The 25,847-nt window shown below is 44.4% G+C and overlaps 1 pseudogene; it reads right to left on the bottom strand.

The window, feature by feature from the left end:
* Positions 1–2,770: 2,770 nt before the first annotated feature.
* The window catches only part of LOC147432490 (uncharacterized), a 31,991-nt pseudogene continuing 8,914 nt past the window's right edge, over positions 2,771–25,847 (bottom strand).

The following is a 25,847-nucleotide window of genomic DNA, read 5'->3' on the forward strand; positions in this document are numbered from 1 at the left end:
CATAGTATAAGGAGCCACTTATGGTGATAGTTTTTTCATACCATGCTTGGAAGAAACTACTATGCTATTGGAGTGTGAAAATGGTGCAAAAAGTCGAGATTAGTCAAACTATTTTTGAAAGTGGTTTGGGTCAAATTAGAGGATCTCTTCTTTCCCAAACTGCTCATTGCCAGCTGCTTTCTTATTTTGTCTCCAGGATTTTTTTTGGAATGTTCATAGATTCATGTTCTGAAATCTCTTGGGAAGGGTGTCCCTTGCAACACACTAATCATGCGATATGCCCAATCCAGGTAGGAGCCAAGCTCTTGATTGTTTTTGATAGATGCAAAGTGACGGTCTCTCTCCATATAGTTTGCTAGGGATTGTTGGTCATAGATTCATGTTCTGAAATCTCTCGGGAAGGGTGTCCCTTGCAACACACTAATCATGCTATATGCCCAATCCAGGCAGGAGCCAAGAAGCTCTTGATTGTTTTTGGAAGATGCAAAGTGACAATCTCTCTCCATATAGTTTGCTAGGGATTGTTGGAAAAAGAGATTGTGTTTGGGAATTCCTTGGTCTACACTCGTGTACTTCTCTCAGAATGCACAAAAAGTGCTTGAGGAGCTTTGTATCCAAGAGGTCATTCTTGCAATGCACTGATTGCAAGATTTTTCTGATAGGAGAAGGGCCAACTATGGGCTGTTTTTAGTGAATATAAAATGAGGGAACTATCCAGATGCAATCACCTATGCTTGCAGTTTGCAAGGCACATGGCACTATACAAATCCTGAAATGTGGTGTACTTCAGAAGGAACCACATGATTGCTTGAAGCACTTCGTGTTTGGGATGTCCTGTATTGGAATGCACACTGATTGTGCAATTTTCCCAATAGGGGTAGGGCCAACAAACTCTAAGCAGTTTTAGTTCATTGCATTGATTGCGCTATTTTCCCAATAGGCGCAGTGCTAAGATGCTGGGATGTTTTCATGGATGCAAAATGAGGGTGTCTCTCCAAATGTAATCATTTGTGTTACGCAAGATGCTCATACAGAAAAGTCTCGGATGTCCTCTATTGGAATGCACACTGATTGTGGGATTTGTCCAACAGAGGCAGGGCCAACCAACTGTAAGCATTTTTAGCAATTGTACTGATTGCGCTATTTGCTTCATAGGCGCAACGCTAAGGTGCCGGGATTTTTTGGTGGATGAGAAATGAGGGTGTCTCTCCATATGTAATCTTCTGTGTTACACAAGATTCTTTGGGATCGCAAAGCAAGGTCAAATCTCCAGATGCAATCACTTGCAATTGCATCTTGAAGGCATGTGGTACTAGGCAAAATGTTGATCTGTAGGCCTTCACTCCAAATCTGTCAGCATAGCCAACAGACAAACGATTGCCTTCCCCCTAGGCTTCATGCATGAGTGTGAAAGCTCTCCATTGGTTCTGACGATTGAGGATGTCAGGCCAAGATTTGCATCAAATGGAGATTTTTGAGTATGTTCTCTTCTCACTGCCTCTCATAGTCTGTTAAAGGAGCTTCTAGTAGCTCCTCAAGAGCAGATATCATGTGTCCGGAACCTCTTTTAAGCTAAAACAAGCATGACTTTGTGTCTGAGCAGAAGGTCATGAGAGAAATAGGCGTGTTACCTTCATCAAGGAAATTAGCATCAGCATGAGTATTATGTTGTTTTGACGTTATGAGATCACATAATCCAAGCTTATATTCATTGTCAAGACGTTCTGTAACTATAGCTTTGCCAATGTCTTTGATAACAACAGTGGCCATGCTTCTTAGGTTATGATTGTGATTGTTGGCATCTAGTTGAACATAATTGACGGATGTTGCTTCCAAAACTTCACCTACAATGTCGCACAATATACTAATCTTCTTATCTCCACCCAAATCCAAAGCTTAATTTCCTTCTGCTGCAAAGAAATTAGCACTAAAACTTTGTAGAGCATAGAACCATTGCATTGGGAAACAGGTGGAATCATCATAACATCCCTCCGAGTCCGAGCAATTGGAGGTTTTTAAGTTCTGAGGAAGAGCAAGTTGTTGGTAGACTGAAGGGTATCTATTTGCGTACCATTGCCTTGATTCATATCGCCCACAAGGGGATGTGTTGTGGATGCCGCCTGGTCTCAGCTGAACCAGCACTGGATTTTGTTTCTTGGATTCTAAATGTATGCAGCAGGCTTTTTGATCAGGGTGGACACTGCCCGTGGTATGTATGTCATTGAGGGGTCCACGAGCTAAAGGCTCCTGAATGCATCTCTGTCTGGTTGTGGAATCATATACCCAGAAGGGTTTTTGGGTAAGGCCACCTGCTCTCAGCCGAGCCAGAGTGAGCTAGTGCTTCTCATTGCGTTTGTGGCCGAGTACTGGCTTGTGGGCTGGACTGGGACCCTATTCTCATCGTACTTGGTTTATGTGCAAGCTGAAGGGCTCCTATCTTATATCTTGCGGTTCTTATAGCCGTGTTGGCTCGTCGAGTCAAGGAGGATATACCCTCGCTTGCTTATCAATGTTTTTGGATTGGTTTCTAGTGTGCCGGCCACTATAGATCCACACATAGATTCTCTCTTGGGCTTAGTCGAGCCTCGTGTTCATTGTCTTAATCTCCCATCGAGCGGTGTTGATGACTTTTGTAGATACAACACAATGTACTTCTGGAATCAAAAGTCTCAAGTGTTTGCCTGCTTCAAAGATTATTGTATCCTTGCCTTCCGTCAACTTGATCTTCCCGTCTAGTTTCTCCGCTTTGGAAATGGAAGAGAGTACATCTCTAAGGAGTTTCAAGGTTTCTGCAAAATTGAGGGGATTCAGTAGTATACGGTCCCCTACTCTCCTCAGCAAAATATACTAATCTTCTTATCTCCATGGTGGTATTGCTGACCATCCAAATGTGTCCCTTGCTGCCTGGTACGCCTGGTCTTGTGTCGAGCACACCTAACCCATCTTGCATCCTCTTGTAATTCGCCCCATTGTGGGGGAATCTAACGGCCATCTGAGGCCTACATTCAAATCGGCCCCTGCTGATCTATTAGGTGTAATCTACGTCTCCCTACAATGCGTCTACTAAGACCAGAACACAACTCTAATCCCGCTGGCTTCGCCTTGCATTGACCAAGCGAGTTCCACTGTGCTATTATCTCTGCACTTTCGCACATGTGGGTCATTCTAGATTCGAATGCATCCTAGCATTGGGTACCTTCTCCTGGGTCCCATACGAGGCCACCTTGCCCTTTGTCCTTCCCGCATAACCATCCTCGAGGAGTTACGGTTCCAACCTCGAGACTTCCTTTGTCAAACGTCAGTACATCCTCGCGTACATCTATCCTTAAAAGGTCTGTCTCTGCCCCAATACTCGCCCATTTTCTATCTTGACTCCATTCGTGACCACTTGCATCGATGCCCTCAATACCGTGTTTGTCAATCCCACACATACTCTATCTGGTAACACTTTACCTCAAACTGAACTCCCAATGTTCCCCGAAACAAGCGTCACCTGACTTGATGGGTCCGCACCAAACGGCTCCCCTTCACAATACATCGCCCGAACTGCCTCTTCCGGTATGTGTAACCCTCTTTTAACAACCATCAGTTGTTTGATCTCGTAACCCTCCATGTAGTACAAAAAGAATTCACGGTTCCTCTGTTGTTTTTTTCTCAACTCTAGGACTAAACAGGGCTCAGCCTCATGCTCATTCCGAGTACCATAATCGTATGGCATCTTGCCTAGTGGTTCCAAATGCTCTTTCTTTGCTTTGATTAGGATCATGTAACTTGACCCGGATCCCCACTTATTCTCTTGCATCTGGTCTCACACTTGGTTCGGACCTGGTTAACAAGGTTTCAAGTCTTTTAGCCGACTCGGGGAGCATCCCCGAGTCTGCTTCCGAGGAGAACGACCCTGTCTCATGACCTAGAAACGCACCACCATGTCTGGTCTTACATCCCGCTCAGCCATATCTTCCCACAGTTCCAACACACCCGTTGTTTCTGCACTAGGCACCAGCCAGTCCTTGATTTTTGATTCATACATATCCACATACGCTTGCGTTCCCCAATCATGTGAGGGGTGGGAGTCGCCAGGGCCCACCTGATGCTCCTCTAAGACTTCCTCATTCAATTCCACTACACGATGCATGTGTTGGGGTTAAGGCCTATGTGCCTTGACCGGTCGCCCAGGTCATGGGCGCCCGCCCACTGTTACCCTATACTTATAGTGAGTATACTGTATAGGGGGAGCTGCCACTTCATAGTCTCCCCACCCACATCGTGTGTATGTCTCCTTCTCTCTCTCTCACTCTCCGTCTGTGGTGCTCCCCGATCCCCTTCAATTGGTATCAGAGCGTAGGTGTCGAGGGAGGGCGTGTGTGCACAGTCACGACGACAGCGGAGAGCCAGTTTCATTCCCGAAATCGCGTCCGCACGCGAGCGCACTTTCAAGAGTGCAAACAGGGTTTCGACTTCGGCATCGGCAAATTCAGCTTTCCGAGAGTGTTTCCACCAGATATCCTGGCGTTTTACCCCCTTTTCGAAGCCATTCGAGCCATCTGAAACCTCATTCGAGCTACGGTTGAGGAGCTGCATTTTTCAGCCCTCTTTTGGCAGTTCATGCTGCTTTTTTGGGTCGAAACGGAGGTTTTTGGCATAGCTTTCACACCCGGACTCGGATACATGTGATCCAGGAGTCTACCTTGGGGTTTTGGCACGCTCCGGATGCGCTCGTCATATCAGAATTTTAAAATTCTGAACGCTGAATTTTCTGCAGCAGCAGTTGTTTATTGTGTGTCGAGGATTCCACGCATGGTTTGCTCTCAGATGTGAGAGTGATATTTGCTGCAAGTTTCCTCACAGGTGGGAGGATACAATGTATGCCTTGTTGAGAGAGAAGGAGAGAGCACAGAAGTAGAACCCCAAAGTGTGTAGAATACACACATGAGATGATGTATATATAGAGGGGACCTGGGTGCCATATATAGAGAAGCCATATATTGAGTAGCTTCACATATAAGCTCAACATGCCTTATGCGGTTTGATGCTCAAGGAGACTAATGTGATTGCATTTTGAGCTCGGCAATGTATGCCTCGAGCATGTTTTTTGGCAGTCACGGGTAGAGAAGATATTTGTGTACTAGATTTGCATGTGTTTGCAATGATGTATGCAAAGTGTGGAGATTGGTGCATGCATTTGAAGTGCGGTTTGATGCGCTTTGGTTGCTCATGGTTTTGAGCGTGCAGTCAGTTTGGTTACTGGTTTTGTGGCCGTTTTACTGACGAAACTCTGGCGAAATTTTCCCAGGAGTTTTATGCGTATCATTTATGCGATCTAGGTAGAGATTGCAGGTTGCACTCAACATTTGCATGCGGTGTTCTCTGCAGGTGTTTATGCATCGATACCGCACAGTGTGGGCTTCATGATTAGCTCACAAATTGTAGTGTGATACTAGAGCAGGTGAGGCTTGTATTGACATTGTGGGTTGCAGGATGCTTTGCATGGAGTGTAGAGCAGTGACCTTGTTGTGCAGGTTGCATCTACGGATGCACAGGTAGAGCGGGACAGCTCTAGTTAGTCGCAGCAGGATGAGTCATCAGAGGTGATGACAGAGATGACTCACATGGATGCTGAGATGTTGGCTATTGTGGAGTCATTTCTTGATATGCTTATGCCAGAGCTTGATGAAGATTCAGGACAGATGGATACTCTTGGTACACATGTGATATGTAGTGGGCACGAGGAGTCACTCCAGATCTCAGAGTTAGAGTGCCATGGTCTCTATGATAGGGGACAGGATTGCCATGAGTTGAGTTTTGAGTTGGAGATGGCAGAGGTTGCCAAGGTTGCATCAACGTTCGGTGTCCTCATGTACGAGATGCTGATCTGGAGGCCCGACATAGCAGTTGCAGTGGGAGCATTTGCACCAGGGTTGATTAGTTGTTCGATGACTGATCTCGGCATAGATCATAGGGGAGGTTTGCAGGTATTGGATCGATACTTGCAGGAGTGCATGAGCTCTTGTAGACTATTTGCAGAGCTTGGAGCTAGCTTTGTGTGGCTTCCGCAGCGGGATGTTTGTCTATCAGTAGAGCCGGATGCACTAGCTCATCGAGAGTCAGTGGGCACAGGTAGAGAGAATATCTCACCTTCTATTAGTTGTACACTAGTAGATCTTGCTTAAAGGCACATTGGCCTTTAAGTGGGAGGTTGTTGGGGTTAAGGCCTATGTGCCTTGACCGGTCGCCCAGGTCATGGGCGCTCGCCCACTGTTACCCTATACTTATAGTGAGTATACTGTATAGGGGGAGCTGCCACTTCATAGTCTCCCCACCCACATCGTGTGTGTGTCTCCTTCTCTCTCTCTCACTCTCCGTCTGTGGTGCTCCCCGATCCCCTTCAGCATGTCAGTCTTTTCCGAATTCAACATCCCCATGCATTCTTGCACATCCCAAGCACAATGGTAAAGAGGGGGAACAGGGCCAGTCGGGCACTCATCACTATGGCTCTCATTCGAGAAATCTTCATGCAGCACATTCGGCTTGAAAGCCATCAATTCCGCATCCCAGGAAGCATAAGAGTTACCACGAGTATCCACATCCGTATTACCACCGTCATCAAGAATAATCCCTTCGCTGGGGAACATCGCATTCAATTTCTCGGCCAAATACTGTTCCTTTATTTCAACCTCAACAAACTGATCCTCATCTCCTCTCATTTCATCCCCACACGATGCATTCACACTCCTCTTTTCTTCCGCTTCTTTAGATGCCTTCGGTTTTGCGGAAGGGCCTCCGATTTTGTCATCCAAAAAAACATTGCACTTATTGGGCACATGGAGTGTTCACCAACTGGTGAGGAGGTCGTGCCGCTATGCATGGTGTCTTCCTGGAGTATGTGGGCAATTATCTCAATAGTGAGGCCAACTACAGAGGCTTGGGTTGTAATGAAAGGTCGCCAGGAGCAGGGTAGGGCAGTAAGTAGTAACATGGATTGGAGGTTGGCATCCAATTGCAGGCCTAAGAGTAGGGCATTGTCCAAGAGTGTATGCCAATCTTTGACAAATTGAGGTGTGGGTTGTTGTTCTGTGAGTATAACAGCAAGAAGGTTCTTTAAGGACGTGACACGCGTTATGAGGTGCTCATGATCATAGGTTTCTTGTAGGAGATCAATGGGCTGGAACATGTAGTGTTGCATGGTATTCTGGAATTGGGTCACGTGCAACTAGAGAAAGATGTGGCATAGCTCTTTGCACATAAGCTCACAGAACAAGCCGCTATTAGAGCTGAGAGAAACTGATTGATAATGAATGTATGCGAGAATTTTTTGATGTATGACAATAAGGACCTGACATGCAATAGCGGGGGTCTGTAGCTTTGAATACATGATAGGACTGCAATGTCTGGGTTTTGTGTCTGCGACACTGTTCTGCCTCACCAAGTGAGAAAGTGTAGCGGAAACAAAACGTAAAAAACTCTCTATTCTGCACTCTTCACCATGCATATGAAGATCATGTGTCGATGTTGGCAGCGAGAAGGAGGGGAGGGCATATCTTGCATGATATCTGCACATGTATCCAAAATTCGTCATAGATTGATAGTGATAATGTGTCCATGTCCATATGCTACCCTTGCAGCTCTGGATAAGCTCCCTTTCCCCTTGAATGAGATTTGGCATTACCGTGAGAATAAATAGTTGCACCTTGTCGAGCCAAGGCACTGAGTAACTCAGTACATTCTTTTTGGCTGAAAACATCACGTCCATATCAAAATCATGTAGCGAGTTTTCTAAAACATTCTCAGATTGTGCCCATGAGAATGCTTTGTCTTTGCTGGCCTTGTTTTCCTGCATTGATGTTGGCACTCCCGCATCCTAGCATACTCTATCATGCAAGCACCCTCTGTCTGGGAATAGTTGCCTCCTAAATTTGAGACGCAAGAGAGAAAGAGAGAGAGAACTAAGTATCTCTTATCAGTCTCTCTATCAAATACTGTAGCTGAGGCTAAGTAGAGTGGTAGAAGAGTCAAGCCTCTTAAGTCTTCTCATCACATCACCCCTCCCTCCCCATTGGCTATTACTCAATTTGTCATGAGTCTTGGCTCTCTCGCACTCTCTCCTAGGCTATTCTTTTCTTCCAACAGCTCAAAAACCCCATTTAACCTAGCCTTGGGCATCAACCCTTCGAGTTTCCTTGTCATTTGTTCCTCATCTATTTCATCCTCGCAAAACAAAACAGCATCCTCTTCCATTTCTTCTTCACTCAACCTGTCAGCATTTCTATCTTCTTTCGCAATCGCTAACTCAATGGCCCACTTATCCTGCATCATAGCAACCTTCTCAGAAAGCCAGGTTATCCCCTGCTTTTGTCGGCAGAGCTCGTCCTCCAACATTGCTTTCTTCCTTTCAAGTTCCTTCCTAGTTCTCTTACTTTTCAACCGCATCACATCTACATCACGATGGTAATTCTCCATAATCCTGCAGCATGTTTGCTATGGACACACCTACGCACTCATCAAAGGAGTGATCACGAGATATGGCCATGCTCATGGAGAAAACACCACCATCTTGGGTGGACAGACACTTACCACTTGACCTCACCACGTTAGATCACTTGCTTACACAAGAGCATATACATGGACTTAGGGAGTTGCGTTTTTGGACAACTGTATCATTTTCGCAACAAGAAGGCATCACTCAGCTTTTCAATCCTAAATCTTGCCTTCCACACCAGCTCGCCTTGCCGGATTTTAGATCATCAAATATCAACCATACTTCCACTGCTACTTTATTTGTTTTCAACTCACTAGAGGCTCTGACATTGATTCCACACCATCCCTACACCCTCTACACCGTTTCGGCTCCTGCCAGGAGCTGATGCATGGTTTTTAGGACCCCTTCTGAAGATGCAATAAAGGCACAGTCAGTTGTTGGGGAGATGAGGATACTCTAGTCCAAGGGATCTCGAAAGAGAAGAAAAATCTACTTCACAAGCACCAAAGAGTAAAAAGTGCCATGGCCAGAAGATACGTGGGAATGAGCTCTTATGCATGCCTACAACCTATATCTTACAGAATAGCCCATTCTAGGTGTGAATTTCTAGTGAAATTTACACGAGGATGTTTGTGTGGACTCACAGCACATCATACTCCGTTTTCACTTTTTTACCGACAGTAAATATTTTTTACCTACAGTAAATATTTTTCACCTACATGGTAAATACAAATCACTTTTTACCTACAATAACTTTTTTTACCCATGGTAAATATTTTTTACTGCACCATAAGTATTTGGTAGGTAACAGTTCACTGTTACTAGAAGCAATGATTGGGCATCAACAATGCAGTTACAGGAGGAGAAAAGGGGAAAATCTTATGGTAAAGGTGAGTCAACAGGGATAAAGATTTTTGAGTTGAAAAGAGACATGCTGATTTTTTCAAAGAACACATGTCAAAAGAAGCCATGGTTGAGGATTTTTTGAGAATTTGATATTCAGGAGGACCCAGCTGCCACCTCCCCCCCGTAGGTCCCCCCCTGACATGTGCAGAACCTCCAGTTTCAACAGCCACCTTACCTGCTCTTAAATGCTGGTCAAGGCCTTATCCCCATGTGTCACAATCAGAAAAATCAGCATTTACCCTCCCCTCTCACATCACTCTAGAGAATATCTTGATGGTGACATATCAGGTGACCTCAATCTATTGACCACCCTAAGCAAAAAGTAACCCCAATCAGCGGATTTAAGCATGTTTATCCCTAATCCTAAACCCTCTCAGAAACCTATATAAGGAGGCCTTCTCTCACTCAAAACCAACACTTCACCCACTTCACCAAGCAACGAAGCTATGACGACATTGCTCACAACGAGGAGTTATGGATGGAGCTCTACTCTCTCTCCCTCTCTCTCTCCCCCTCTAGTATGCTACATTACTAGCCCTAAAACCTAAATAAGGAGTCTTCTCTCATGCTCCATGGCCACCATCCTCGCCATCATTCTCTAAGGTATTGATGTGTTGCTAGTAGGATCATACCTACTTGCTGGGTTGATTGTTTTTGACAAGGGATTATGCCATCCTTGGCTTGCTTCTCTATATCCTTGTTATGTATGATCAGATGCCGTTGTATTGTTAAGCTGATGTCTTGTGTATATATATGCTACATAAGGTCCCTAAGCTTCGTTTCTATGTTTTTTGCCATATGTTTTGATGCCATCATAATGCCAGAAGTCTCACTTGCCTATGTGCACTATGTGTGAGGTCCCTAAACCTCTTAAATTAGGGTGGTTCCCCCTTTGTTTTGTTCTTTGCTTGTTTGCATGAGGCGTGGTTTGTGGAGTGTGCACGAGTACAGAGGCCACCCGATTGCACTGCTCTTTTTCCCGCTATCATTTTGGTGCCCCCACTGAGGAGGGCTACACAGACCTTCAGTCCACAAGCAATGAAGATGTGCAATCTACAACATGGACAAATGGCGTGAGGAGTTTGCAAATTGGAGAACAGAAGAGGAGGAGGCTTTAGAGGCCTTAAAAGCTTTCATCGAGGTCTTGTTACCAGGTTGCAGTGTCATTGAAATTCAAGAAGTAAGTTCTTCTACATGCCTTGTTCATGATCGTCGCCAACGAAGGAGAGTAAGAAGAAGATCTTGATATACCTCTCCTCTCAACCTATGAGTGCTCCAGAAACCTCCAACGCACACGAGCTTGAAATATTCTACATCAACATACACGAAGGTACTGTGACACACATTAAGGGAAGAGAAAGCATCACCAGACCTCTCTTTCCTGAGGAGCCGACTAAGAGGAGGAAGATCACCTCTACACCTAAGTGGCCCAAGGCCGCAGCGCGTGCTCAAGCGTAAGGTAACATTTGGCTTAATCTCATTAATAAGGGATTACATGACCACTACAGGCAAGAAAAAGGCTAGTGAGCAACCAACTTCAACCTCCAACTTGCAACCACGACTCTCACCCCTAAATCCTCCTGAAGCAAAGAGGCGAAGGCTTGCCTACAAGATTGCCGCCCATCTGCGAGTGCTCCCAGTGCACTTTGTGAATCCAGACACCACCAATCCCAAGCCAACCTCCTGTCCGCGTGAAGATCACTTTGGATATTGTCCAAAGTGCTTTGGAGACCGGGTGAAAAACCTCCTTGCCCTACCTTTGCTGCTAATTTTCAAGAAGTTATCTCAACCTAAGGAAACTATCTTAGTTGATGATGTGTTGCACATTAATGGTGTCACTTTCATTCGTCATGCTGATTATGGTAATAGCATCCAATTGTTGCTTGCTAAAAGGCTCAGCATTGTACAAAGTGTTGCCATCACGCCTTACGTCTTCACAGATGCATCAGGAAGAGTCGAAGTGATCTGAGGTGCTGACCTTCTGTGGCTGATCAGTCTCATTGGTCCCAAGGTGGTGCAACTAAGCTAGGCTCTTGTGTGTAAGTATGGATGCCAATAATGAGAATGATGATCCCCGCATGTTTCCTTTCCATTTTGTGCATCATATCCGTGTGAATATTTGTATTGATAGAAAAATATTTTATCAGCAAAGAATAGCCCTGTTGTTTGGAGCCAAGAGACTTGGGGAAATCTTGCGCTCTCCTCATCCTGTCATTCTACCCTTACTAGACTATTACCATTCCTTTTATGTGTCGATCTTCATCCTATTTTGAGCTAAGTTGTGCTAAAGCTCCAAATTGTAATTACCATACTCTATTTTAAAATAAATTGGAGCTGTTTGTGTAATTGTTTACTCTCTCACTTATGGCCTTCCCTAATTTTTATGGTAAGCCTTGGGAGGTTGCTCCAGACTTTTTGGATAATTTGGAAATGGTCTTTCTGGTATCGGGAAGGGATGACGAAGCTACTAAGTTAAGGGCCTTTCCTTTGGTCTTGAGGGAAGGTGCAAAATTATGGTATCAAACTTTGGCACCTGAAGAAAGAAGAGACTGGGAGTCCTTGAAGATGGCCTTCATTGAAGAATTTCGCCTCCATGAGCCTCCAGAGGAGATATGGAGACAGCTCTTAGAGCTACGCCAAACATCACCCAATGACTATAGAAGCTATGAAGGAAATTTTTCCAACCTGTGGGAGAAATGGTGTGCATCACTAGGTGAAGGAGAAAGGGCGCCAGAATGCCTAAAGAAGGACTGTTTCCTGGCAGGGCTTTACCCCATCCTTCGAGAAAAGGTAAAAGGTAAATTCCCAGATACCTTTGATAAAGCTATGACTTATGCAAGGGAGAAGGATAGGAAGTTAAAATTCCAAGCTCAACTAGAAGGGGGAATGGAGCCTCCACCGCTAGCTCAACCTACGGCAAGGGTAGTAGCAGGGACATGAGCAACAGACCAAGAGTCCTCTCAACAAGAATTACTTCAACAAATCACCAATCAACTAGAGAGCCTGTCCATCAATCTGGTTCAAGGTGTAAGGGCTCCCCATCTAGGAAATGAACGAAATAGACAAGAAGGACAAAGGCAAGCACGTGAGTACATTTGCTACAACTGTGGAGAGGTAGGTCACGGCATGTATTATTGCCCCCATCCACGACGCTATCAAGGAAATGGTAATCAAAGATGTCCTCCTCGCCAGCAAGTCACTCCTCCTCGAGCTAGGCCACTAAATGGACAAAATGCACACGTGGCTCCACCAATCCAAATATTGAGACCCCCTCCTCCACCACCACAAGCACCAGCAGAGATCCCTCCACTACCATCGGGAGGGGAGGACAGGGCTGTCTCTGTCATAAGTCTTGACAATGGTAAGGATAAAGGGAAAGAAAAAATGGAGGAAGCTGTTGCCATGCCAATAAAGAGAGTTAGGAGACAAAGAACTGATGAAATGGAAGCTTTAGAGCCGGATAAAGGGAATGAGGGTTCCTCCCAAGTGATAGGAGACAAGAAAAGGAAGAGTAGGTCAAGGAGGCACATAAGAGTAGAAGACTTTCCACTTGGGGTAGGATCCATACCTTACGACCTGGTAGCAGATGTGAGGAAGCAAGGACCAAAGATTTCATGGCAGCAACTCCTCCACCTTTCCCCAAAGATGCGTAGAACCTGGTCTAAGATGGTCAGCACCAGGAGGGCTAAGGCAAAGTCAGTTGGGTCTATTAGTGCAAGAGGCATGAAGGATATCGTGCCAGTCATTGATGCAGAGATTAAGATTCAGCGAGTCTCCAATGTGTACGTAGATGGTGGAGCCGAGATTTGTGTTATGACAGAGAAATTAATGCACAGGTTGGGTTTGGAAGTAAACGAGCAAACTTCCTTACAAGCTAAGATGGCAAATAATGTAAGGGTGGCTTGTGTGGGAAAGGTTAATGGAGTGAAGATTTCAGCTTTTGGTGTGGCAATCTCAATTGATGCTTATGTGATCCCAACTAAGGGGGAGGGCTATCCGCTAATCCTTGGAAGACCTTGGATTATGGCTATGAAAGCTAGGCAAGATTGGGAGACAGGTTCCCTTGAGTTGCGACCAAATCATAAGGTAGGTGGCAAGCAACAAAAAATTGTGTATGACATGAAGCAGGGTAGACAACAAGACCTAGAGATGGAGACTTATATGGATGAATGGAGCACAAGCAGCTGCTCTTCATCTGAGGATGAGTCATTTGAGGAGGATGCTAGCTCTTTGGAAGTCATGGGTATAATACTGCGAAACCCAGAAGGAGAAGGTGGTCAAGACTCTCTAAACAAGGAAGAAGCCACAGGCTTAGAGGAGATGCTAGCTAAGGACCTACTAGAAGAAGAGAGAGAATCATATTTGCAGGTACTAAAGAAGCATGTTGGCCTCTTTATAAGTGATTACGAGCACATTAAAGGAGTGACGGTAACCCAACACCATATCCAATTAAAGGAAGGTGCCAAACCAGTGGTACAAAGGCTAAGGAGATTAGGGCTAGTGCAACAAGATGCACTCTTAAAAGAAGTAAAAAGATTACTCAAGGAAGGATTTATCTACCCAGTGGAAGATTCTGAGTGGGTGTCTCCAGTTGTGGTAGCACCAAAGAAAAATGGGAAGTGGAGGGTATGTGTGGATTACAATCCTCTAAACGCAGCCACAAAAAGGGACCATTTTCCTTTGCCTTTTCAAGATGAAATACTAAATGAAGTGGCTGGTCATGAAAGATACACAGTGTGTGATGGGTACTCAGGCTACTTCCAAATCAGAATTGCAGATGAAGACCAAAGAAAGACTACCTTCATAACACCTTGGGGGTGTTTTGCTTATAGAGTTATGCCTTTTGGTTTAACTAATGCCCCAGCTACTTTCCAGAGGTTTATGAACTTGGTGTTTCAACCTTACTTTGGTAAGTCCATACGAGTCTTCATTGATGATTTTTGCATTTACAGCTCTAGGGAAGTACATCTGTCCAAGGTTGATGAAGGTTTCACCCGTCTGGCCCAATTGGGTGGGCAATTGAATAAAGACAAGTGCCACATAGGTGAGAGCAAGGTCACTCTACTAGGCCATGTTGTGTCTCAAGATGGTATTGAGGGTGACCCTGAAAAGGTAAAGACATTGTTAGCTTTACCTACTCCTTCAAACGTGAAGCAACTGGTCTCCTTCATTCAAAAGGTTCGCTACATGGGACGATTCATACATCTCCTTTCTCAGGCAATCTATCCTTTGCAGCAGCTCACTAAACACACTACATTGACATGGAGTAAGGAGGGTGAAAGGTGCTTTCAAGAAGTTAAAACCATTTTGAGCTCATTGCCTGTCGTCCTACAACCCACATGGGGTGAATTATTCTATGTAAATCCTAGTGTAGGTCCAGAAGCTCTAGGAGCTGTCTTGATGCAAAAAGACCCAAAGACATCTCTCATGAGACCAGTCTACTTCTCTAGTAGAGTGATGACAGCTGCTGAAAAGGGTTTCAACGCAACTGAGCAATTGGTGCTAGCTCTTAAGTTTGCAGTGGAGAAGTTTTGGGCTTACTTACTTCCGAGACAATTTGTGGTGATCACAACTGAGGAGGTTTTTCCATATGCCCTACAACACATGGAATTGTCTCAAAGAATAGCAAAGTGGGTGGTGCAGCTTCAAGAGTTTGACTACACACTACAAGTAGAGGATTCCACCCGTGCTTGTTTGGCAGATGTCCTCACACAAAGGTGTTATGAGAAGGCCAAGAAAGAGGCACCTAGTAAGGTACCGCCTATCCCGAAGCCTGAAGTTCTACTGGGAGCACACAATCTGTATTTTGATGGGGCTTACAAGAGGACCAAAGACAAGGCATCAGCAGGCATAGTAATATTAGGTCCAGAGAAGGAGAAGATCTTTGCAAAAGGGTTTCATCTAAAAGAGGTTCATTCTAACAATGAGGCAGAGTACCATGCCCTTGTTTTAGGGTTGCAATGTTGTCTTTCTCAGGGCATCACAAAGCTAAATGTTTTTGGTGACTCCATGTTGATTGTTAAGCAAATGGTTGGTGTATGGGCCTGTAAAAATGACAAATTGTCTGTTAAGATGAGGGAAGCAAAGGCCTTGTTGAAGGGTTTTAAAGAAGTTCGAGTGCACTTTGTACCTAGAGATCAAAATCGAGAAGCAGATGCCTTAGCAGGTGAAGAACTACAAACTCTCATAGTAGGTGCTATCCTTGTGAAAAGTCCTTTATACCAGGGAAAGGAGGAGCTGCATGATTTACTTTACTTTCTTGAGCATTGTGAAGCACCCTCTGGTATGAGTAAAAGTGAACGTAGGTGGTTGGCAAAAAAGGCTACCAGCTATAGCTTAGTGAATGAGGACTTGTATTGTAGAGGGAAAGATGCTGTCTTAAGGAGAGTTCGTGCATCCCAAGAGATAAAGGATATTTTGTTTAGTTGTCATGAAGGTGTGTGTGGTGGCCACTTTGCACAAGAGATTACTAGCAGAAAGATTTTACAAGCACGGTTCACGTGGCCAAGCCTCCATCGAGATGTACAACATTGGTGCCACACATGTGAGGTTTGCCAAAAAGCTGGACCAAGGCATCTTACCCATGAAAATCAGCATCCAATCAAAACCTATGGGCCATTTGAAAGATGGGGGATAGATGCAATAGAGCCACTACCTTGCACTCAATCAAGGAAGGAATACATCATTATGGGGGTGGAGTACATGACCAGATGGGCAGAAGCTCGTCCCACAAAGCGCATCACAGCCAAGGACGTGAGTGATTTCATTTTTGAATGCCTTTGTTGCCGTTTTGGCACACCTTTGGAGATTCTCTCGAATAGGGGACCGGGATTTCGAGCTGATTTAGTCGGGCAATTGATGAGAAAGTTAAAAATCAAGCGTAGGCACTCTACACCATACTACCCTCAGTGCAATGGTCTTGTGGAAAAGGTAAATGGTCTTATATGTAAAATCATCACTAAGCAAGTGCATTTACATCCTAAGGCATGGGACAAACACCTAGATGCAGCACTTTGGGCCTACAAAACATCCTTTAAAACATCCTTGGGGTATACACCTTTTCATTTGGTTTACGGGCAAGAGGAACTATTGCCTATAGAAGTGGAGCTAGCGAGCCTCCAAGTTCTAAAAGCACATCAAGAGGATAGTCAAGAGAAGCAGGTGGAAGGAAGAATCATCGATATGGAGAGGTTAGGGCTAGATCGAGAGTCAGCGGTGAAGTACTATGCAGCCCAGGCCGAGAAGAAACGAAAGAAGTTCAATCGCAACCTTGTCAAGAAAGGTATCAAGGAAGGTTCTTTAGTGCTCAGATACGACAATCGCTTTGATCGCAGGAAGGATGGTAAGTTCTTGCTTAAGTGGGAAGGCCCTTTTGTAGTGATATAGAGGTTCTCAAATGGTAGTTACCAACTAGGTGACCTAGATGGTAAGGTACATCAGACCTCGGTAAATGGTTGGCGATTGAAGGCCTACCAATGTCGTCTTTCACAGCCATATGCTGGTGAAATCAATGCTAAGGATGGTTCAGAGGAGAGCTCATCATATTCAAGCTCCAACTAAGGTAACAATCATGTACATAGTCGTTTTAAAAAAAAAAAAAAAAAGAGAAGACAAAAAAAAAGGAAAAAAAGAGAAGAAAAAAAGAAAAAAAGAGAATGCTACCAGTGAAAGCGGATATTGACAATGGATGGGGTATGTCTTTCAAGGGTCTAGGAGACCAGTTGTTAGTCATGGATGGATACAATTATTCATCAGAAAGGACTAAACAGGGTGCATCAGCAAAGAAAGCAGTAACATGGCAAATTCAATTGGTACCAGGTGGGTAAGTATTCAAGAGAACCCTATTGTAGCACAACCTACAGCTAGAGGCATCAAATACCTCTAGCTTAAGGGGGAGGGCTATATGATGCATGGTTTTTAGGACCCCTTCTGAAGATGCAATAAAGGCACAGTCAGTTGTTGGGGAGATGAGGATACTCTAGTCCAAGGGATCTCAAAAGAGAAGAAAAATCTACTTCACAAGCACCAAAGAGTAAAAAGTGCCATGGACAGAAGATACGTGGGAATGAGCTCTTATGCATGCCTACAACCTATATCTTACAGAATAGCCCATTCTAGGTGTGAGTTTCTAGTGAAATTTACACGAGGATGTTCCCTAAACCTCTTAATTTAGGGTGGTGCCCCCTTTGTTTTGTTCTTTGCTTGTTTGCATGAGGCGTGGTTTGTGGAGTGTGCACGAGTACAGAGGCCACCCGATTGCACTGCTCTTTTTCCCGCTATCAGAGCGTACGAGCACACTAAAAATCACCAGCTCGCCTTGCCGAATTTTAGATCATCAAATATCAGCCATACTTCCACTACTAATTTCTTTGTTTTCAGCCCACTAGGGGCTCTGACATTGATTCCACACCATCCCTACACCCTCTACACCGTTTTGGACCCTGCTAGGAGCGTACGAGCACGTTGAAAATCAATGGACAGAAGCGTTTTTATCACCTCGTTATCGCGTTTTTGGGTGGACAATAGCCTTTTCGCTTGTGTTTTTCACATAGGATGAAGTTACCTCCAACCACAACACCATCTCGTAGTGGTCCGTTCCTCTCAGTGACTGTTGTAGTACACATTATCTTTGTCATTGGGGAGAACCATTCATTCCCACCATCATTCGCCAGCTCATAGCTTGATCTGTCACAATGCGTGCTGATGGGTGATAGTGTAGGGGCAAACATTGTGCACCATGCGGGCGCCACATGGGGGCCCCATAAAGCATCGACACATCCACAAACTCTCCGGGTAACAACACATGTGTTACTCTTCCCTTTCTTTGACTGTGAGGAGAAAACTCCAACAGAGCTGCACATGCAAAACAAATCACTGCTTGTGAATGTGGAGAATGAAAACTGGCATTGGTGTGCTTATCTACCTCATGGGTCCAATAGAGATCATCCTGCCTGCAACGTGGTAGGCCCTAACGTGCCGGACCTGTCATTGTTGTAGCTCCCTCAGTCGCTAGTCACCATTGCTATTTTGACATTCTAAGAGATTGGCAACTTCGATATGCACAAGGTTTGGGGCGTGCATTGAAGCCTGTTCGACTTCTCTATTATATAGGAGGGGTACATTGCTTTCATTTAATGGGTGACAAAAATCTTGGATCACGCTTCATGTCAGATTTCTTGGCATTTATTGATGATGGGGAGGGCAAACAAAGTTTGCAGTCCACTATAACTTCGGTGAAGTGAGATTCTTCTTTTTGGATGTTGATCATCATGTCTGTCCAAGAGCAACAGACAATGCATTTCTGTGAGATGCAATGGCAGCAAGGGTACAAAATGGAGAAGTTTATAGGTAAAAAGTGTTTTGCAGAGATTAATAGCGATGGACTCAGCACAGTTCATAGGAAGAACAAAGCAAATCACTTAGAAACACTTTATATTAAGAAATTTAGATCGATTACTCCAAATGGATACAATGTTTTTTCCGAAAATCCTTCTTCTTTTAACAAATACTATTACCTAAAAAAAAGAGATCTTATTTAATTTAAAGGGTTGTTATCTCTTTCCAACTCTCTCTCTCTCTCTCTCTCTCAAGTACTCTAAGAGCTGCCCTAAATATACACAACCAAAATACTTCTAATAAAGATAAAGTGTTGATTTTAGAAATATTCATTCAAAAAATATATTATAGACGTAATCTATTGCAAAAATGTATACATTTCACATTAAATCTAACCCTACAAAACAACTTCACACTCAACCATTAGCTAACTGCCCCATACTAGTTTGACGGTCTACCGTGGCATAATCGCCTATTTTTTTTCCATAGGGCCCTTAGCAAAGCCAAAACAAAAAAATTGGAGATTGTGCCACCCTAAACTGACGAGACGGGAGCGGATGGCCATGAAAATTTGCAGGGGTGGGAAAAGCACCTAGATCCCCACCCTTACAAAGTTTCATGGCCATCCGAATCTGTTTCGACCGTTTACGGTGGCACAATCGTTTGTTTTTTAATATTCGGCCCTTAGTGAAGCCAAAACAGAAAAATTGGTGATTGTGCCACCCTAGACCGACAAGACAGGGGGAGAATAGCCATGAAACTATGCAGGGATAGGGAAAGCACCTAAATCCTTGCCCTTGCAAAGTTTAGTGGCCATCGCAATCTGTTTTGACGGTGTACGGTGGCACAATCGCCCATTTTTTTTACCGTTGGGCCCTTAATGAAGCCAAAACAAAAAAATTGGCAATTGTGTCACTGTAGACCGACGAGGTCGGAGCCTATGCCCATGAAATTGGACCCTTAGCGAACTGAAAAGGAAAAAACTTGCGATTGTTCCACCCTAGACCGACGAGACCAGAGCGAATGGCCATGAAGCTGTGCAAGGGTGTGGAGAGCACATAAATTCCCACCCTTGCAAAGTCTCATGGCCATTGCAGTCTATTTCGATGGTTTACCGTGGCACAATCGCCTGTTTTTTTTCATTGGGCCCTTAGCTAAGCAAAAACAAAAAAATTGGTGATTGTGCCATCCTAGAATGAGGAGACGGGAGTGGATGGCTATGGAACTTTGCAAGGGTAGAGAAAGCACTAAATCCGTGCCCCTACAAAGTTTCATGGCCATCGCAATCTGTTTTGACGGTTTATGGTGGCACCATTGCCCGTTTGATTATCATTGGGTCCTTAGTGAAGCCAAAAGGAAAAAACTTGCGATTGTGCCACCCTAGAGCAACGAGATGGGAGCGAATGGCCATGAAATTTTGCAGGGGTTGGAAAAGCACATGAATCCCTGTCCCTACAAAGTTTCATGGCCATCGCAATCTGTTTTGACGGTCTACAGTGGCACAACTGCCTATTTTGTTTTTCCATCGGGCCCATAGCAAAGCCAAAACGAAAAAATTGGCGATTGTGCCACCCTAGACTGATGAGACGGGAGCGGATGGCCATAAAACTTTGTAGGGACAAGGAAAACACCTAAATCCTTGCCCCTACAAAGTTTCATGGACATCAAAATCTGTTTTGACAGTCTACCATGCCAAAATCGCCTGTTTTTTTTCCATTGGGCCCTTAGCGAAGCCAAAACAAAAACATTTAATAACTGTGCCACCCTAGATCGACAAGGTCGGAGCGGATGGCCATGAAATTGTGCAGGGGTGGGAAAGGCACCGAAATTACTATCCTTGCAAAGTTTCATGGCCATCGAGTTCAGTTTGGATGGTCTACCCTGCCACAATCGCTAGTTTTTTTCATTGGGCCCTTAGCGAAGCCAACACAAAAAAATTGGCGATTGTGCCATCCTAGATCGACGAGACGGGAGCGAATGGCCATGAAACTTTTCAAGAGTAGTGAAAGCACCTAAATAATTGCCTTTGCAAAGTTTCATGGCCATCACAATCTTTCCCAATGGTCTATGGGGGAAAAATCACATATTTTTTTCCATTGGGTCCATAGAGAAGACAAAACAAAAAAATTGGTGATTGTGCCACCCTAGAGCGACGAGACGGGAGCTGATAGCCATGAAACTTTGCAAGGGAAAGAAAAGCATCTAAATCACTACGTCTGTAAAGTTTCATGGCCATCGTAATCTGTTTCGATGGTCTATAGTGGCACAATTGCCCTTTTTTACAGTTGGGCCCTTAGCAAACCCAAAACGAAAAAATTGGCGATTGTGCCACCCAAGATCGAGGAGATGGGAGAGGATGCCCATGAAACTTTGCAGGGGCAAGGAAAGCACCTAAATCCCTACCCCTACAAAGTTTCATGGCCGTCACAATCTGTTTTGACGGTCTACAATGGCACAATCGCGCGTTTTTTACCTTTGAACCCTTAGCGAAGCCAAAAATATATATTTGGGGATTGCCACGTAGACCGACGAGACCGGAGTGGATGGCCATGGAACTGTGTAGGGGTGGAAAGAGCACCTTATTCATCCCCGCCCGTGCAAAGTTTCATGGCTATACCAATCTGTTTCGACTGTTTACGATGGCACAATCGCCCGTTTTTTACCATTGGGCCCTTAGCGAAGGCAAAAGGAAAAAACTTGCCATTGTGCCACCCTAAACTAACGAGACGGGAGCGCATAGCCATGAAACTTTGCAAGGGTGGGAAAAGTAACTAAATCCTTGCCCCTACAAAGTTTCATGGCCAACACAATCTGTTTCAATGGTCTACGGTGGCACAATCGTTTGTTTTTTTTCATTGGCCCTTAGCAAAGCCAAAACCAAAGAATTGGCGATTGTTCCACCCTAGACCGATGAGACGGGAGCAGATGGCCATGAAAGTTTGCATGGGTAGGGAAAGAACCTAAATCCCCACCCCTACAAAGTTTCATGGCCATCGCAATCTCTTTCGACAGTCTACGGTGGCATAATTGCCCGATTTTTTTCCATTGGGCCCTTAACGAAGCCAAAACAAAAAAATTGGCGATTGTGCCATCCTAGACCGACAAGACCAGAGCGGATGGCCATGAAACTCTGTAGGGGTGGAAAAAGCACCTAAATTATTTCTCTTGCAAAGTTTCATGGCCATCGCAATTTGTTTCGACGACCTGCCGTGCCACAAGTGCCTGTTTTTTCCATTGGGCCCTTTAGCGAAGCGAGATTGAAAAAATTAAAGATTGTGCCACCGTAGACCGACGAGACGAGAGCGGATGGCCATGCAACTTTGTAGTGGTAGGGAAAGCTATTAAATCCCCATCCCTGCAAATCTTCATGGCCATTGCAATCTGTTTTGATGGTGTACCATGGCACAATCGCCTGTTTTTTTATATTCGGCCCTTAGCGAAGCCAAAACGAAAAAATTGGCGATTGTGCCACCCTAAACCAACAAGATGGGAGTGGATGGCCATGATACTTTGGACGGGCATGGAAAGTACCTGAATTCCCGTCTCTACAAAGTTTCATAGCCATCCCAATCTGTTTTGACGGTCTACGGTGGCACAATCTCCTGTTTTTTTCCATTGTATCCTTAGCGAAGCGAAAACAAAAAAATTGGTTATTGTGCCACCCTAGACTGATGAGATCGGAGCGGATGTCCATGAAACTATAAAGGGGTTGGAAAATCACCTGAATTCTTGTCTTCACAAAGTTTCATGGCCATCGCAATCTGTTTCGACGGTCTACCATGGCACTACCGCCTACGAAAAAATTGGCGATTGTGCCACCCTAGACCAACGAGACGGGAGCGGATGGCCATGAAACTTTGCAGGGACAAGGAAATCACTTAAATCCCTGCTTGTGCAAAGTTTCATGGCCATCGTAATCTGTTTCGATGATTAACGGAGGCACAATTGCTCGTTTTTTATCGTTGGGCCTTGAACGAAGCAAAAACAAAAATATTGGCGATTGTGCCACCCTAGATCAACGAGACCGGAGCGGATGTCCATGAAAATGTGCAGGGGTGAAAAAAGCATCTGAATTCCTACGCCTACAAAGTTTCATGGCCATCGTAATCTGGTTCGACGGTCTACCATGCCACAATCGCCTGTTTTTTTCGTTGGGCCCTTATCGAAGCCAAAACCAAAAATTGGCGATTGTGCCACCCTAGAACGATGAGACGGGAGCGGATGGCCATGAAACTTTGTAGAGACAAGACAAGCACCTAAATCCCTGCCGTTGTAAAGTTTCATGGCCATCGTAATCTATTTCGATGGTCTACGGTGGCACAATTGCCCGTTTTTTACCATTGGGTCCTTAGTGAAGCCAAATGGAAAAAACTTGCGATTGTGCCACCCTAGACCAACGAGACCGGAGTGCATGGCTATAAAACTGTGCAAGGGTGGGAAGAGATCCTAAATTACCACTCCTACAAAGTTTCATGGCCATCGCAATCTGTTTTGACGGTCTACCGTGGCACAATCTCTTGTTAATTTCCTTTGGGCACTTAGTGAAGCCAAAACTAAAAAATGGCAATTGTGCCATCCTAGAACGATGAGACAGTAGCGGGGATGGCCATGAAGCTTTGTAGGGGTAGGAAAAGCACCTAATTCCCCACCCTTGCAAAGTTTCATAGCCATCGCAATCTGTTTCGATGGTCTACGGTGGCACAATTGCCCGTTTATCATTGGGCCCGCGATTGTGACACCCTAGGCCAACGAGATGGGAGCGGAGAGCCATGAAACTTTTCAGGGGTGGAAAAAGCACCTAAATCTCCACCTGTGCAAAGTTTCATGGCCATCGCAATCTGTTTCGACGGTCTACGGTGGTAGAATCACCTGTTTTTTCCATTGGACCCTTAGCGAAGCCAAAACGAAAAAATTGACGATTGTGCCACCCTAAACCTACGAGACCGGAGCGGATGGCCATAAAACTATATAGCGGTAGGAAAAGCACCTAAATTACCATCCCTGTAAAGTTTAATGGCCATCGTAATCTGTTTCGACGGTCTACAATGGCATTATCGCCCGTGTTTTACCGTTGGGTCCTTAGTGAACCCAAAACAAAAAAATTGGTGATTGTGCCACCCTAAACCAATGAGACGGGAGCGGATGGCCATGAAACTTTGTAGGGGTAGGGAAAGCACCTAAATCTTTGTCCTTGCAAAGTTTCATGGCCATTGTAATCTGTTTCGACGGTCTACGGTGGCACAATCGCCTGTTTTTTTCCATTGGGCACTTAGTGAAGCCAAAACGCAAAACTGGCGATTGTGCCATCTTAGAACGACGAGACGGGAGCGGATAGCCATAAAACTTTTTAGGGGCATGTAAAGCACCTAAATCCCCACCCTTGCAAAGTTTCATGGCCATCACAATGTGTTTCGAAGGTCTACCGTGGCACAATCGCCTGTTTTTTTCCCATGGGGGAGTCACTCATACTATGGAGGGAATGGAACCTGCGTGCATCTCACTAGGTAAAACACTGTTATATACGATCCCTTACATGGTAGCCCAACCCCCTATCTACAGAGATTGAAGTGCTTAGATAACCCCCTACATATGGATTCCATAGTATTAACATGACCCACCTTCATTATATCTACATAAATTTATAGCTTAGAGTAAGTTTCAAGGATTTCATGAAATTATTTTTTTAAGAGTTTCCCTTAAACAAAGACCAAATTTTCAAATTACATGTGCCACCTACTTTGTGTGGGAGTAGGATTACCACACGGGATTTAAGGTTTGATAATCAAAGAGTATATTCAATTCTTTGGACTAGAATACTTTAGAGAATTAAAAGTTCTCTAATTTAAAGTAAAGAAATAAAGAACCGAACATATAACCACTTCAAATCTCATGATACACCTTAAGAATAAACATAGGTCAAAGTAAAGAAATAAATAACCATAACATATAACCACTTCAAATCTCAAGATACACCTTAAGAATAAATTAGTTTGTTCAAGATTGACCTATGCTTTGGAGGTAAAAACTCAGGTAGTCCTACACTCCTTGTCAGCACTCAGATTGTCAGATACTTCTTCTTTCATAATGTATGGCAAACAAGGAACCGCCAGGTTTTTGAAGGAGGATTTGAGGTGGCAAGCTTCGCAGAACTTATACAAGAAAGCAAAGTGCTAATATGGGCACTCGGATGCAAGCATCACTCAGAGGATTGGTTTAGGACTACTTGTGTCTTGTTGTTAGCAGACGGAATACCTGGGACGGGGTCAAATCTTGGCCATTGGTAGGAGTGGCTGCCCTAATAGCTGTTGTAATTATGATTCCTGGATGTTGTCATGGCTTAACATGAGCATGACAAAACCTTGTAATTTTTTCGGTTGCTCAATATAATTCACTCACAATTGTGGGTTTTGCCAAAAAAAAAAGAATAAAGAATAAACAAGGTCAAAGTTACATACTGCATGAGATGTCTAAAAGAAAATATAGCTCAAATCCACTATATATGTGAAACATACATGTCAAAGTTAGATACTACATGAGATGTCTCTTCAATATTTAGCACATACATGCAACATCTCTCTCTCTCTCTCTCTCTCTCACACACACACACACACACACACACTCACTCACTCACTCACTGTGGTACTTAATGAAGTTCTTGGCTTATCTTTTTAACTTCACCTCCACACCATGGGACTAGGCCCGTCTCTAATACTTGCAAGTAGGTTCTTTTCTAAGTACTTTACTACCCTATTACTAAAACTTGCCATGAAGGCACAAGAGCTTTCTCTCTGCAACCATAGACGGCCTCACTGTTGCGTAATGGAGTTGGTACACTCATGGCGATTCTACTCATTACTACAATCTGGCGGGCCGCCTCCCTCCTCTATATAAAGAGGTGAGGGCGCTTCTCTGGCCCTCACTTAGGTTTTTTTGGTTGTTGCTTTGCCTAGAAAGATTTGCGTTGTGTTTTGACATTGAAGCATGGAGCTCACTACTACTGACACACAGGTCCGCCTCCTTGTCCATGTGTATTTCCTTGTAGGTTTTAAAAAAAAAGAAAAGGGGAGCATTGTTTACTTTGAAATAACTATTGTAGAGGGTGTTTTATATGTTAAGTATGGAGCCCGAT

This window comes from Adiantum capillus-veneris, chromosome 20 (genome assembly GCF_014529385.1).
Source record: "Adiantum capillus-veneris isolate H3 chromosome 20, ASM1452938v2, whole genome shotgun sequence".
Classification (NCBI taxonomy): domain Eukaryota; kingdom Viridiplantae; phylum Streptophyta; class Polypodiopsida; order Polypodiales; family Pteridaceae; genus Adiantum; species Adiantum capillus-veneris.